Below are 17,222 nucleotides of genomic sequence, written 5' to 3' on the forward strand. Positions count from 1 at the left end.
ACGCTTCTAAGACCATTGGCGCAACCAGCCTAGGGACTACCACCTGCCAGACCAGTTCGTGTGTCTGGGAGTTGATGCTTCTTCTACACAGCTTTCCCTCGTAGATGAACAGCTTTCCCTTCTCCTTCCACAACTGTTGGGTCTCCGGTGGAGCATCTGGATCAGGGTGCGAGTCAGCTTGTGTCAGCAACTCCTTGACTAGGTGGACAGCCGGGTCACTATCCTGCATCTCTGCCCATCCATTACTTCCCGTAATCCCTCTCAAAAACCAAAGATGCGTGTCTATCATACTGACACCTCATTAGCAAAGATTTCACTCTGGAGATCTCCTCGCGGCTACCTCCAGTTGAGACAAGATGCTCGAGTTTCCTCCTCAGGCCCTGATACAGGCGGTACCTGTCCAGGCTCCTGAGGCTCGAGAGCTGGCGGAAGAATCTCGCCACCCTTTTCTTAAACATCTCCCACCACTCTGACTTACTACTACAAAGATCCAGTAAGGGTACCTGGCTCTGAAGAAAATCCTCAAAGGACTGTCTTATCTCCGCTTCTTCCAAGAGAGACGAATTGAGCCTCCAAAAGCCTCTTCCCATCCAGGGGGTCTCTGTAACATTCAGGGAAAACAAAATCAAACAGTGATCGGAGAACTCCACCTCAACAACAGATACTGCTGAAGAGACGGCTTCCTCCTTTAAATAAAACCTGTCTATCCTGGACCTACAGTTACCTCTATGATAGGTGAACCCCTCGTGGCCTGCGGTGTGCCGGATGTGGACATCCACCAGGCGAGCCTCACTAGCTATACTATTAAGGGCGACGCTATCATAAGTCAGCTTATCTCTGGAACCTCCTCTATCCCAGGGCCTCGTGACAGTGTTGAAGTCCCCTCCAAAGACGACCTGCCGACTCGTAAAAAGGTAGGGCTTGATCCTCGTAAAGAGACACTTCCGGTCCCACTTAGATTGGGGACCATAGATGTTAATGAGCCGAAGCTCTTGTCCCTTCATGAGGACATCTAATATCAGGCACCTCCCCATTTCTAACTCAATAACCCGTCGGCATTCTACCGGTGCGGTAAAAAGGACCGCCACTCCGCTATACGGCTCGGCCGCAAGAGACCAATAGGAGGGCCCGAGTCTCCACTCCCTCTTAGCTATAAACACCTCTGCCATATTTGGCAGCCTGGTCTCTTGCAAAAAGAAAATGTCAGCTTCAACCCGGCTGAGAAAATCAAAGGCCGCAAATCTAGCCATGTTTGACTTAATGCTGGTGACATTAATGGACGCCAGCGTCAACGGAGTGGGTACCGCCATCATTGGTGATTGAGTTAGATGGCTTTCTTCTTCCCACTCCCCTTACCCTCTGCCTCAGAGGAGGAATCCTTCCCCCTCTTTAATGATACAGAGGTGTCCATTCCCACATTTTTCCTTCTTTTTTCGTCCTCGTCTCCGGACTCTGGGCCAGTCCCTCCCCCCAAGGACCTTGCATCCCCAGGAGAAGGAGACTCGGCGCCCCCTGTAAGCTCCGCTGAAGCCGGAACCTCACCCTCCGCCTCCTCCTCAGAGGAAGAGATGTTATCAAGGGCTTGGAACCGGTTAGAAAGACCAACTAGAGGGGAGTCTGTTTTACCTTCCTTAGGTACCTTGGTCAGAGCGGGAGAAGATGTTTTATCTCCCTTCTTTTTCTTCTTTTTGGTGCCGAGCTTACGCTTGTGCTCTAGCCACCGCTTATTATCCTCATCCATACTTTCAAATGGGAGGATTCTGAAGCAGAGGCAGTTTCCTCCCTGTGGATCCTCCTGACCTCCTCACCCAACTCATCATCCCTCGGGGCCTCAGCAGAAAGACTGGCATCCAGGACAGGGGCTGCCCCGGTAGTCTGGGGCTCGCCCCGCTCCCTCTCCTGTCTGCGCTTGTCTAGACGCCTCAGCTGGGAGGCGTCTTTTTATTGCTTTTCTTCCCTGGCCCCTCAGCTCCCCCACCCCTGCTAGTTCCCTCCCCAGCAGAATCGGCCTCACGGCTTACTCCCACCGGGGTCTCGACTGCATTAGCAAAGGAGCGAGGACAATGGCTGAATGGGTGGCCTAACTCACCACACAGGTGGCACCTAATCTCCACACAAGAGGCAGCAAGATGGCCGACACCCCCACACAACGCGCATTTCTGCACAGTGCAGTTTGCACTGAAGTGTGTGGGGTCGCCGCACCTGTGACAGAGCTTCGGTTGCCCCTGGTAGAAGACCAGGATACGATCCCTACCCAGGAAGGCAGACGATGGAATGTGGGCAACCGTACCACCTGAACGCTTAAGTTTTACCATAAACGTCCAGGCCCCTGACCAGATACCAAACTCGTCGCGGTTTTTCTTTGGCATCTCCACCACCTCTCCATACCGACCAAGCCACGTCATGATGTCATAGCAAGAAAGCGACTCGTTACGAGTCATCACGGTCACTTTCTTGATCTGGTTTTGGCGAGACACTGCCTGAACGGCAAAGTCTCGCCAGCCGGGCTCATTTTTTGCCAACTCATAATTCGCCCAGAAGAGCTCAAGCCCCTCCGGCCGAACAAAGCTGACATCAAACTCAGGCGTGGAATAGGGATGTATCAAGGCGTAGATGTCAATCGCCTTGAAGCCCATCCTCAGCAGGAGCTCCACAACTTTAGACCTTGGCGGACATGCATCACTGCCCCTCCACCGAAGACGGACCACATTCCTACGCACACTGCCTGGCCCGGCTGTTGGGAGGGACCACACCGTATCTCCCCCTTTTTGATCTCGGAAGGCCCCGAGGCCATGCCTCTCTATCCAGAAGGATAGATCAACCTCTCGACCCTCTACCATTAGTGATCTCTCCCCCTTCTTTAGAGCCTCCAGAAGGCGCCGTTGCAACATGCCGTCCCCAAAGCCCGGAGACAAGGAGGATGCCCTATTTGCCCCGGAGGTGACACTGGCATAACTCTGGACAGGTGTTGCCACCCCCGGGGGGGCAACCGGACCAGTGACCACATCAGCCCCAACAGTATCACCATTACCCACCTCCATCTCACCCTCCACCAAACCAGCAACCACACCACTAGACAATGAATTATCCTCATTCACCTCCACCACCACATTCATTCCTGCTGGACCAGTAACAATGGTGGATGACCTTTTGACTTCCGCATCAGGCACAAGGGGCTCAGTCACCTCCATAGAGCTGGAGGCGACCTCACCCCCGGTCTTATGTGTGCCCTCCACATCATCGGTCGGTAATTTCCGCTGTTTGGCATTCGGTATAATGTGCCGCTGATCTTTAGCTGCTGTTAGGCGCCGCTGATCTTTAGCATCAGGATCTTCCGGACCAGCGACGCCAACACAAAATAGCACTTTTGTGGGAGGACCGGAACGCTCAGCCCCAACTGCCCCCTCACACTGCCGCCGCTTCTCAACTAAGTGATCAGCGGCAACAGCATTCAGAGGTGCCGAGGCTACCGGAGCTGCCCCCGACACCGGGCTGCTCCCCCCTCCCACTGAGGAGTGCACCACAGCATCGTGGCCTGATGGAACGCCCGCCGCCGGGCCGCCCTCACTGTCCAGCCTCTCGGCTGATGCACCTCCTGCTGCGTCCCCGCTACTACAAGCAGAGACGGAGCTCTGCGCCTCACTACCGCGCTCTGTAATCTCCCCGCGCCTTTGCACCGGATCCACAGCAGAACGCGGGCTGGGCTGGGCAACGGGGCTTATACAGCGAGCTGAGCCTGCCGCCGACTCAGGGGGTACAGGGAGGGGGGCATATACGTATCTTACCGCCTCCTGCAGCTTTGGCTTGGTCTTCTTTGCCTTTTTGTGGCCCCCAGGTGCCTCTTCTGGTAGATCGTCACCAAGATGGAAGTTTTGGAGGCACACTGGGGACTCCAGGAGCTTAATCTCCGCCATTAGCGCCCCTCCCTGGCCGCTGCTGTCACTGTCCTCCCCAGAGCCGGCAGAACTGCGACCGGATGTCACTGTCGCCTGTCCTGCAGGGAGCTCGCTGCACGTGGCCTGCGGGTGACTTTGCAGGCTGCCAGGTGGGGCTTCCTGCTGGTCATCATCACTCTCATCATCCACCTGGCTCTCAGGCTGCAGCCCTATCTGCCTTTGCTCTCTGGTATCAGCCATTTCTCTGTAGCGGTCTTCATTTATAAGTTTTTCTTTGAATGGACCACTCTGCTCTCTGATGGTGGCTTTCCTAAGTTCCAGGAGTTGAATTTCACTGCTCAGTCTTTTTACCTCGGCTTGGAGCTTGGCCTTCCTTGGTTTGGAGGCCCCTGCAGCTTTGGCGCTTGTGCAGCGCAGCTTCTCCCGGAGCCTCCTGATGAGCTTACTGGCATCTTCATACTCACGGAGGCGGATCATGACCCGGGAGGCATAGGTGGACACAGACTCCCGGGGTCCCTGCTGCGCCCACCCCCCCTCAGGGAGGTCGGCCTCACCTCCGTGAGCACTCAGCTTTCCTCCGGAAGGAGCACCATCTTGCACGCCGCTGTCAGGCTTTTCCTCCATGCTGGAAGCCTTGCGGCTTCTGGGGGTCTCCACAATCCCGGGGGGAGTAGGAGCCACATTGCTGCGACTCCTGGTGCAGCGTCTCACCCCCGAGTCCTCTGATGTGCAGGCCGGTTGCTGGTTTCTTCTGCCCCCCGCCGGCCTGGTTCGGGAAGCAGAAGCCTGGGACTTGGCTCCATCACTCATCCCAGAAACCCGCTCCCTCCTTGGGAAAGAGAGAGAGCAGGTCCCCAGGTGGAGAGGTGTTGGTTTCTCAGAGATCAGGAGCTCACAGCAGGATCTGCAGCCACCACACCCGTAATCACCACACTGACTAGCAGCTGATCAGAGCTGCACCCAGTATGCTGCTGGTGCAGTCACTGTGTACATACATTACATTACTGATCCTGAGTTACCTCCTGTATTATACTTCAGAGCTGCACTCACTATTCTGCTGGTGGAGTCACTGTGTACATACATTACATTACTGATCCTGAGTTACATCCTGTATTATACTCCAGAGCTGCACTCACTATTCTGCTGGTGGAGTCACTGTGTACATACATTACATTACTGATCCTGAGTTACCTCCTGTATTGTCCTCCAGAGCTGCACTCACTATTCTGCTGGTGCAGTCACTGTGTACATACATTACATTACTGATCCTGAGTTACATCCTGTATTATACTCCAGAGCTGCACTCACTATTCTGCTGGTGCAGTCACTGTGTACATACATTACATTACTGATCCTGAGTTGCCTCCTGTATTATACTCCAGAGCTGCACTCACTATTCTGCTGGTGCAGTCACTGTGTACATACATTACATTACTGATCATGAGTTATATCCTGTATTATATTCCAGAGCTGCACTCACTATTCTGCTGGTGCAGTCACTGTGTACATACATTACATTACTGATCCTGAGTTACATCCTGTGTTATACTCCAGAGCTGCACTCACTATTCTGCTGGTGCTGTCACTGTGTACAAACATTACATTACTGATCCTGAGTTACATCCTGTATTATACCCCAGAGCTGCACTCACTATTATGCTGGTGCAGTCACTGTGTACATACATTACATTACTGATCCTGAGTTACCTCCTGTATTATACTTCAGAGCTGCACTCACTATTCTGCTGGTGCAGTCACTGTGTACATACATTACATTACTGATCCTGAGTTACATCCTGTATTATACTCCAGAGCTGCACTCACTATTCTGCTGGTGCAGTCACTGTGTACATACTTTACATTACTGATCCTGAGTTACCTCCTGCATTATACTCTAGAGCTGCACTCACTATTCTGCTGGTGCAGTCACTGTGTACATACATTACATTACTGATCCTGAGTTACCTCCTGTATTATACTCCAGAGCTGCACTCAATATTCTGAGGGTGCAGTCACTGTGTACATACATTACATTACTGAACTGAGTTATATCCTGTATTAAACCCCAGAGCTGCACTCACTATTCTGCTGGTGCAGTCACTGTGTACATACATTATATTACTGATCCTGAATTACATCCTGTATTATACCCCAGAGCTGCACTCAATATTCTGAGGGTGCAGTCACTGTGTACATACATTACATTACTGATCCTGAGTTACATCCTGTATTATACTCCAGATCTGTGCTCACTATTCTGCTGGTGCAGTCGCTGTGTACATACATTACATTACTGACCTGAGTTATATCCTGTATTAAACCCCAGAGCTGCACTCACTATTCTGCTGGTGCAGTCACTGTGTACATACATTACATTACTGACCTGAGTTAGATCCTGTATTATACCCCAGAGCTGCACTCACTATTCTGCTGGTGCAGTCACTGTGTACATACATTACATTACTGATCCTGAGTTACATCCTGTATTATACCCCAGAGCTGCACTCACTATTCTGCTGGTGCAGTCACTGTGTACATACATTACATTACTGATCCTGAGTTACATCCTGTATTATACTCCAGAGCTGCACTCACTATTCTGCTGGTGCAGTCACTGTGTACATACATTATATTACTGATCCTGAATTACATCCTGTATTATACCCCAGAGCTGCACTCAATATTCTGAGGGTGCAGTCACTGTGTACATACATTACATTACTGATCCTGAGTTACATCCTGTATTATACTCCAGATCTGTGCTCACTATTCTGCTGGTGCAGTCGCTGTGTACATACATTACATTACTGACCTGAGTTATATCCTGTATTAAACCCCAGAGCTGCACTCACTATTCTGCTGGTGCAGTCACTGTGTACATACATTACATTACTGACCTGAGTTAGATCCTGTATTATACCCCAGAGCTGCACTCACTATTCTGCTGGTGCAGTCACTGTGTACATACATTACATTACTGATCCTGAGTTACATCCTGTATTATACCCCAGAGCTGCACTCACTATTCTGCTGGTGCAGTCACTGTGTACATACATTACATTACTGATCCTGAGTTACCTCCTGTATTATACTCCAGAGCTGCACTCACTATTCTGCTGGTGCAGTCACTGTGTACATACATTATATTACTGATCCTGAATTACATCCTGTATTATACTCCAGAGCTGCACTCAATATTCGGAGGGTGCAGTCACTGTGTACATACATTACATTACTGATCCTGAGTTACATCCTGTATTATACCCCAGAGCTGCACTCATTATTCTGCTGGTGCAGTCGCTGTGTACATACATTACATTACTGACCTGAGTTATATCCTGTATTAAACCCCAGAGCTGCACTCACTATTCTGCTGGTGCAGTCACTGTGTACATACATTACATTACTGATCCTGAGTTACATCCTGTATTATACCCCAGAGCTGCACTCACTATTCTGCTGGTGCAGTCGCTGTGTACATACATTACATTACTGACCTGAGTTACATCCTGTATTATACCCCAGAGCTGCACTCACTATTCTGCTGGTGCAGTCACTGTGTACATACATTACATTACTGATCCTGAGTTACCTCCTGTATTATACTCCAGAGCTGCACTCACTATTCTGCTGGTGCAGTCACTGTGTACATACATTACATTACTGATCCTGAGTTACCTCCTGTATTATACTCCAGAGCTGCACTCACTATTCTGCTGGTGCAGTCACTGTGTACATACATTACATTACTGATCCTGAGTTACCTCCTGTATTATACTCCAGAGCTGCACTCACTATTCTGCTGGTGCAGTCACTGTGTACATACATTACATTACTGATCCTGAGTTATATCCTGTATTATACTCCAGAGCTGCACTCACTATTCTGCTGGTGTAGTCACTGTGTACATACATTACATTACGGATCCTGAGTTACATCCTGTATTATACTCTAGAGCTGCACTCACTATTCTGCTGGTGCAGTCACTGTGTACATACATTACATTACTGATTCTGAGTTACCTCCTGTATTATACTCCAGAGCTGCACTCACTATTCTGCTGGTGCAGTCACTGTGTACATACATTACATTACTGATCCTGAGTTACATCCTGTATTATACCCCAGAGCTGCACTCACTATTCTGCTGGTGCAGTCACTGTGTACATACATTACATTACTGATCCTGAGTTACCTCCTGTATTATACTCCAGAGCTGCACTCACTATTCTGCTGGTGCAGTCACTGTGTACATACATTACATTACTGATCCTGAGTTACATCCTGTATTATACTCCAGAGCTGCACTCACTATTCTGCTGGTGCAGTCACTGTGTACATATATTACTGATCCTGAGTTACATCCTGTATTATACCCCAGAGCTGCACTCATTATTCTGCTGGTGCAGTCACTGTGTACATACATTACATTACTGATCCTGAGTTACATCCTGTATTATACGCCAGAGCTGCACTCACTATTCTGCTGGTGCAGTCACTGTGTACATACATTACATTACTGATCCTGAGTTACATCCTGTATTATACTCCAGAGCTGCACTCACTATTCTGCTGGTGCAGTCACTGTGTACAGACATTACATTACTGATCCTGAGTTACATCCTGTATTATACTCCAGAGCTGCACTCACTATTCTGCTGGTGCAGTCACTGTGTACATATATTACTGATCCTGAGTTACATCCTGTATTATACCCCAGAGCTGCACTCATTATTCTGCTGGTGCAGTCACTGTGTACATACATTACATTACTGATCCTGAGTTACATCCTGTATTATACGCCAGAGCTGCACTCACTATTCTGCTGGTGCAGTCACTGTGTACATACATTACATTACTGATCCTGAGTTACATCCTGTATTATACTCCAGAGCTGCACTCACTATTCTGCTGGTGCAGTCACTGTGTACAGACATTACATTACTGATCCTGAGTTACATCCTGTATTATACTCCAGAGCTGCACTCACTATTCTGCTGGTGCAGTCACTGTGTACATACATTACATTACTGATCCTGAATTACATCCTGTATTATACTCCAGAGCTGCACTCACTATTCTGCTGGTGCAGTCACTGTGTACATATATTACTGATCCTGAGTTACATCCTGTATTATACCCCAGAGCTGCACTCAATATTCTGCTGGTGCAGTCACTGTGTACATACATTACATTACTGATCCTGAGTTACCTCCTGTATTAGACTCCAGAGCTGCACTCACTATTCTGCTGGTGCAGTCACTGTGTACATACATTACATTACTGATCCTGAGTTACATCCTGTATTATACTCCAGAGCTGTACTCACTATTCTGCTGGTGCAGTCACTGTGTACATACATTACTGATCCTGAGTTACATCCTGCATTATACTCCAGAGCTGCATTCACTATTCTGCTGGTGCAGTCACTGTGTACATATATTACATTACTGATCCTGAGTTACCTCCTGTATTATACCCCAGAGCTGCACTCACTATTCTGCTGGTGCAGTCACTGTGTACATATATTACATTACTGATCCTGAGTTACATCCTGTATTATACTCCAGAGCTGCACTCATTATTCTGCTGGTGCAGTCACTGTGTACATACATTACATTACTGATCCTGAGTTAACTCCTGTATTATACTCCAGAGCTGCACTCACTATTCTGCTGGTGCAGTCACTGTGTACATACATTACATTACTGATCCTGAGTTACCTCCTGTATTATACTCCAGAGCTGCACTCACTATTCTGCTGGTGGAGTCACTGTGTACATACATTACATTACTGATCCTGAGTTACATCCTGTATTATACTCCAGAGCTGCACTCACTATTCTGCTGGTGCAGTCACTGTGTACATACATTACATTACTGATCCTGAGTTATATCCTGTATTATACTCCAGAGCTGCACTCACTATTCTGCTGGTGTAGTCACTGTGTACATATATTACATTACTGATCCTGAGTTACATCCTGTATTATACTCCAGAGCTGCACTCACTATTCTGCTGGTGCAGTCACTGTGTACATACATTACATTACTGATCCTGAGTTATATCCTGTATTATACTCTAGAGCTGCACTCACTATTCTGCTGGTGCAGTCACTGTGTACATACATTACATTACTGATTCTGAGTTACCTCCTGTATTATACTCCAGAGCTGCACTCACTATTCTGCTGGTGCAGTCACTGTGTACATACATTACATTACTGATCCTGAGTTACATCCTGTATTATACCCCAGAGCTGCACTCACTATTCTGCTGGTGCAGTCACTGTGTACATACATTACATTACTGATCCTGAGTTACCTCCTGTATTATACTTCAGAGCTGCACTCACTATTCTGCTGGTGCAGTCACTGTGTACATACATTACATTACTGATCCTGAGTTACATCCTGTATTATACTCCAGAGCTGCACTCACTATTCTGCTGGTTCAGTCACTGTGTACATATATTACTGATCCTGAGTTACATCCTGTATTATACCCCAGAGCTGCACTCATTATTCTGCTGGTGCAGTCACTGTGTACATACATTACATTACTGATCCTGAGTTACATCCTGTATTATACTCCAGAGCTGCACTCACTATTCTGCTGGTGCAGTCACTGTGCACATACATTACATTACTGATCCTGAGTTACCTCCTGTATTATACTCCAGAGCTGCACTCATTATTCTGCTGGTGCAGTCACTGTGTACATACATTACATTACTGATCCTGAGTTACATCCTGTATTATACTCCAGAGCTGCACTCACTATTCTGCTGGTGCAGTCACTGTGTACATACATTACATTACTGATCCTGAGTTACATCCTGTATTATACTCCAGAGCTGCACTCATTATTCTGCTGGTGCAGTCACTGTGTACATACATTACATTACTGATCCTGAGTTACATCCTGTATTATACTCCAGAGCTGCACTCACTATTCTGCTGGTGCAGTCACTGTGTACATACATTACATTACTGATCCTGAGTTACATCCTGTATTATACTCCAGAGCTGCACTCACTATTCTGCTGGTGCAGTCACTGTGTACATACATTACATTACTGATTCTGAGTTACCTCCTGTATTATACTCCAGAGCTGCACTCACTATTCTGCTGGTGCAGTCACTGTGTACATACATTACATTACTGATTCTGAGTTACCTCCTGTATTATACTCCAGAGCTGCACTCACTATTCTGCTGGTGCAGTCACTGTGTACATACATTACATTACTGATCCTGAGTTACATCCTGTATTATACTCCAGAGCTGCACTCACTATTCTGCTGGTGCAGTCACTGTGTACATACATTACATTACTGATCCTGAGTTACATCCTGTATTATACTCCAGAGCTGCACTCATTATTCTGCTGGTGCAGTCACTGTGTACATACATTACATTACTGATCCTGAGTTACATACTGTATTATACTCCAGAGCTGCACTCACTATTCTGCTGGTGCAGTCACTGTGTACATACATTACATTACTGATCCTGAGTTACATCCTGTATTATACTCCAGAGCTGCACTCACTATTCTGCTGGTGCAGTCACTGTGTACATACATTACATTACTGATTCTGAGTTACCTCCTGTATTATACTCCAGAGCTGCACTCACTATTCTGCTGGTGCAGTCACTGTGTACATACATTACATTACTGATCCTGAGTTACATCCTGTATTATACTCCAGAGCTGCACTCATTATTCTGCTGGTGCAGTCACTGTGTACATACATTACATTACTGATCCTGAGTTACATCCTGTATTATACTCCAGAGCTGCACTCACTATTCTGCTGGTGCAGTCACTGTGTACATACATTACATTACTGATCCTGAGTTACATCCTGTATTATACTCCAGAGCTGCACTCACTATTCTGCTGGTGCAGTCACTGTGTACATACATTACATTACTGATTCTGAGTTACCTCCTGTATTATACTCCAGAGCTGCACTCACTATTCTGCTGGTGCAGTCACTGTGTACATACATTACATTACTGATTCTGAGTTACCTCCTGTATTATACTCCAGAGCTGCACTCACTATTATGCTGGTGCAGTCACTGTGTACATACATTACATTACTGATCCTGAGTTACATCCTGTATTATACCCCAGAGCTGCACTCACTATTCTGCTGGTGCAGTCACTGTGTACATACATTACATTACTGATCCTGAGTTACCTCCTGTATTATACTCCAGAGCTGCACTCACTATTCTGCTGGTGCAGTCACTGTGTACATACATTACATTACTGATCCTGAGATACATCCTGTATTATACTCCAGAGCTGCACTCACTATTCTGCTGGTGCAGTCACTGTGTACATATATTACTGATCCTGAGTTACATCCTGTATTATACCCCAGAGCTGCACTCATTATTCTGCTGGTGCAGTCACTGTGCACATACATTACATTACTGATCCTGAGTTACCTCCTGTATTATACTCCAGAGCTGCACTCATTATTCTGCTGGTGCAGTCACTGTGCACATACATTACATTACTGATCCTGAGTTACATCCTGTATTATACTCCAGAGCTGCACTCACTATTCTGCTGGTGCAGTCACTGTGTACATACATTACATTACTGATCCTGAGTTACATCCTGTATTATACTCCAGAGCTGCACTCACTATTCTGCTGGTGCAGTCACTGTGTACATACATTACATTACTGATTCTGAGTTACCTCCTGTATTATACTCCAGCGCTGCACTCACTATTCTGCTGGTGCAGTCACTGTGTACAGACATTACATTACTGATCCTGAGTTACATCCTGTATTATACTCCAGAGCTGCACTCACTATTCTGCTGGTGCAGTCACTGTGTACATACATTACATTACTGATCCTGAGTTACATCCTGTATTATACTCCAGAGCTGCACTCACTATTCTGCTGGTGCAGTCACTGTGTACATACATTACATTACTGATTCTGAGTTACATCCTGTATTATACTCCAGAGCTGCACTCACTATTCTGCTGGTGCAGTCACTGTGTACATACATTACATTACTGATCCTGAGTTACATCCTGTATTATACTCCAGAGCTGCACTCACTATTCTGCTGGTGCAGTCACTGTGTACATACATTACATTACTGATTCTGAGTTACCTCCTGTATTATACTCCAGAGCTGCACTCACTATTCTGCTGCTGCAGTCACTGTGTACATACATTACATTATTGATTCTGAGTTACCTCCTGTATTATACTCCAGAGCTGCACTCACTATTCTGCTGGTGCAGTCACTGTGTACATACATTACATTACTGATCCTGAGTTACATCCTGTATTATACTCCAGAGCTGCACTCACTATTCTGCTGGTGCAGTCACTGTGTACATACATTACATTACTGATCCTGAGTTACATCCTGTATTATACTCCAGAGCTGCACTCATTATTCTGCTGGTGCAGTCACTGTGTACATACATTACATTACTGATCCTGAGTTACATCCTGTATTATACTCCAGAGCTGCACTCACTATTCTGCTGGTGCAGTCACTGTGTACATACATTACATTACTGATCCTGAGTTACATCCTGTATTATACTCCAGAGCTGCACTCACTATTCTGCTGGTGCAGTCACTGTGCACATACATTACATTACTGATCCTGAGTTACGTCCTGTATTATACTCCAGAGCTGCACTCATTATTCTGCTGGTGCAGTCACTGTGTACATACATTACATTACTGATCCTGAGTTACATCCTGTATTATACTCCAGAGCTGCACTCACTGTTCTGCTGGTGCAGTCACTGTGTACATACATTACATTACTGATCCTGAGTTACATCCTGTATTATACTCCAGAGCTGCACTCACTATTCTGCTGGTGCAGTCACTGTGTACATACATTACATTACTGATCCTGAGTTACCTCCTGTATTATACTCCAGAGCTGCACTCACTATTCTGCTGGTGCAGTCACTGTGTACATACATTACATTACTGATCCTGAGTTACATCCTGTATTATACTCCAGAGCTGCACTCACTATTCTGCTGGTGCAGTCACTGTGTACATACATTACATTACTGATCCTGAGTTACATCCTGTATTATACTCCAGAGCTGCACTCACTATTCTGCTGGTGCAGTCACTGTGTACATACATTACATTACTGATCCTGAGTTACCTCCTGTATTATACCCCAGAGCTGCACTCACTATTCTGCTGATGCAGTCACTGTGTACCCTACATTACATTACTGATCCTGAGTTACATCCTGTATTATACTCCAGAGCTGCACTCACTATTCTGCTGGTGCAGTCACTGTGTACATACATTACATTACTGATCCTGAGTTACATCCTGTATTGTACTCCAGAGCTGCACTCATTATTCTGCTGGTGCAGTCACTGTGTACATACATTACATTACTGATCCTGAGTTACATCCTGTATTATACTCCAGAGCTGCACTCACTATTCTGCTGGTGCAGTCACTGTGTACATACATTACATTACTGATCCTGAGTTACATCCTGTATTATACTCCAGAGCTGCACTCACTATTCTGCTGGTGCAGTCTCTGTGTACATACATTACATTACTGATTCTGAGTTACCTCCTGTATTATACTCCAGAGCTGCACTCACTATTCTGCTGGTGCAGTCACTGTGTACATACATTACATTACTGATCCTGAGTTACATCCTGTATTATACTCCAGAGCTGCACTCATTATTCTGCTGGTGCAGTCACTGTGTACATACATTACATTACTGATCCTGAGTTACATCCTGTATTATACTCCAGAGCTGCACTCACTATTCTGCTGGTGCAGTCACTGTGTACATACATTACATTACTGATCCTGAGTTACCTCCTGTATTATACTCCAGAGCTGCACTCATTATTCTGCTGGTGCAGTCACTGTGTACATACATTACATTACTGATCCTGAGTTACATCCTGTATTATACTCCAGAGCTGCACTCACTATTCTGCTGGTGCAGTCACTGTGTACATACATTACATTACTGATCCTGAGTTACATCCTGTATTATACTCCAGAGCTGCACTCACTATTCTGCTGGTGCAGTCACTGTGCACATACATTACATTACTGATCCTGAGTTACCTCCTGTATTATACCCCAGAGCTGCACTCACTGATTCTGCTGGTGCAGTCACTGTGTACATACATTACATTACTGATCCTGAGTTACATCCTGTATTATACTCCAGAGCTGCACTCACTATTCTGCTGGTGCAGTCACTGTGCACATACATTACATTACTGATCCTGAGTTACATCCTGTATTATACTCCAGAGCTGCACTCACTATTCTGCTGGTGCAGTCACTGTGTACATACATTACATTACTGATCCTGAGTTACCTCCTGTATTATACCCCAGAGCTGCACTCACTATTCTGCTGGTGCAGTCACTGTGTACCCTACATTACATTACTGATCCTGAGTTACATCCTGTATTATACTCCAGAGCTGCACTCACTATTCTGCTGGTGCAGTCACTGTGTACATACATTACATTACTGATCCTGAGTTACCTCCTGTATTATACCCCAGAGCTGCACTCACTATTCTGCTGGTGCAGTCACTGTGTACCTACATTACATTACTGATCCTGAGTTACATCCTGTATTATACTCCAGAGCTGCACTCACTATTCTGCTGGTGCAGTCACTGTGTACATACATTACATTACTGATCCTGAGTTACCTCCTGTATTATACCCCAGAGCTGCACTCACTATTCTGCTGGTGCAGTCACTGTGTACATACATTACATTACTGATCCTGAGTTACATCCTGTATTATACTCCAGAGCTGCACTCACTATTCTGCTGGTGCAGTCACTGTGTACATACATTACATTACTGATCCTGAGTTACATCCTGTATTATACTCCAGAGCTGCACTCACTATTCTGCTGGTGCAGTCACTGTGTACATACATTACATTACTGATCCTGAGTTACATCCTGTATTATACTCCAGAGCTGCACTCACTATTCTGCTGGTGCAGTCACTGTGTACATACATTACATTACTGATCCTGAGTTACATCCTGTATTATACTCCAGAGCTGCACTCACTATTCTGCTGGTGCAGTCACTGTGTACATACATTACATTACTGATCCTGAGTTACATCCTGTATTATACTCCAGAGCTGCACTCACTATTCTGCTGGTGCAGTCACTGTGTACATACATTACATTACTGATCCTGAGTTACATCCTGTATTATACTCCAGAGCTGCACTCACTATTCTGCTGGTGCAGTCACTGTGTACATACATTACATTACTGATCCTGAGTTACATCCTGTATTATACTCCAGAGCTGCACTCACTATTCTGCTGGTGCAGTCACTGTGTACATACATTACATTACTGATCCTGAGTTACATCCTGTATTATACTCCAGAGCTGCACTCACTATTCTGCTGGTGCAGTCACTGTGTACATACATTACATTACTGATCCTGAGTTACCTCCTGTATTATACTCCAGAGCTGCACTCACTATTCTGCTGGTGCAGTCACTGTGTACATACATTACATTACTGATCCTGAGTTACATCCTGTATTATACTCCAGAGCTGCACTCACTATTCTGCTGGTGCAGTCACTGTGTACATACATTACATTACTGATCCTGAGTTACATCCTGTATTATACTCCAGAGCTGCACTCACTATTCTGCTGGTGCAGTCACTGTGTACATACATTACATTACTGATCCTGAGTTACATCCTGTATTATACTCCAGAGCTGCACTCACTATTCTGCTGGTGCAGTCACTGTGTACATACATTACATTACTGATCCTGAGTTACATCCTGTATTATACTCCAGAGCTGCACTCACTATTCTGCTGGTGCAGTCACTGTGTACATACATTACATTACTGATTCCTGAGTTACCTCCTGTATTATACTCCAGAGCTGCACTCACTATTCTGCTGGTGCAGTCACTGTGTACATACATTACATTACTGATCCTGAGTTACCTCCTGTATTATACTCCAGAGCTGCACTCACTATTCTGCTGGTGCAGTCACTGTGTACATACATTACATTACTGATTCTGAGTTACCTCCTGTATTATACTCCAGAGCTGCACTCACTATTCTGCTGGTGCAGTCACTGTGTACATACATTACATTACTGATTCTGAGTTACCTCCTGTATTATACTCCAGAGCTGCACTCACTATTCTGCTGGTGCAGTCACTGTGTACATACATTACATTATGATTCTGAGTTACCTCCTGTATCTATACTCCAGAGCTGCCGCACCTCACTATTCTC

This window comes from Phyllobates terribilis, unplaced genomic scaffold, assembly GCF_046119375.1.
Source record: "Phyllobates terribilis strain yellow unplaced genomic scaffold, ASM4611937v1 Scaffold_2__4_contigs__length_985480577, whole genome shotgun sequence".
Classification (NCBI taxonomy): Eukaryota; Metazoa; Chordata; class Amphibia; order Anura; family Dendrobatidae; genus Phyllobates; species Phyllobates terribilis.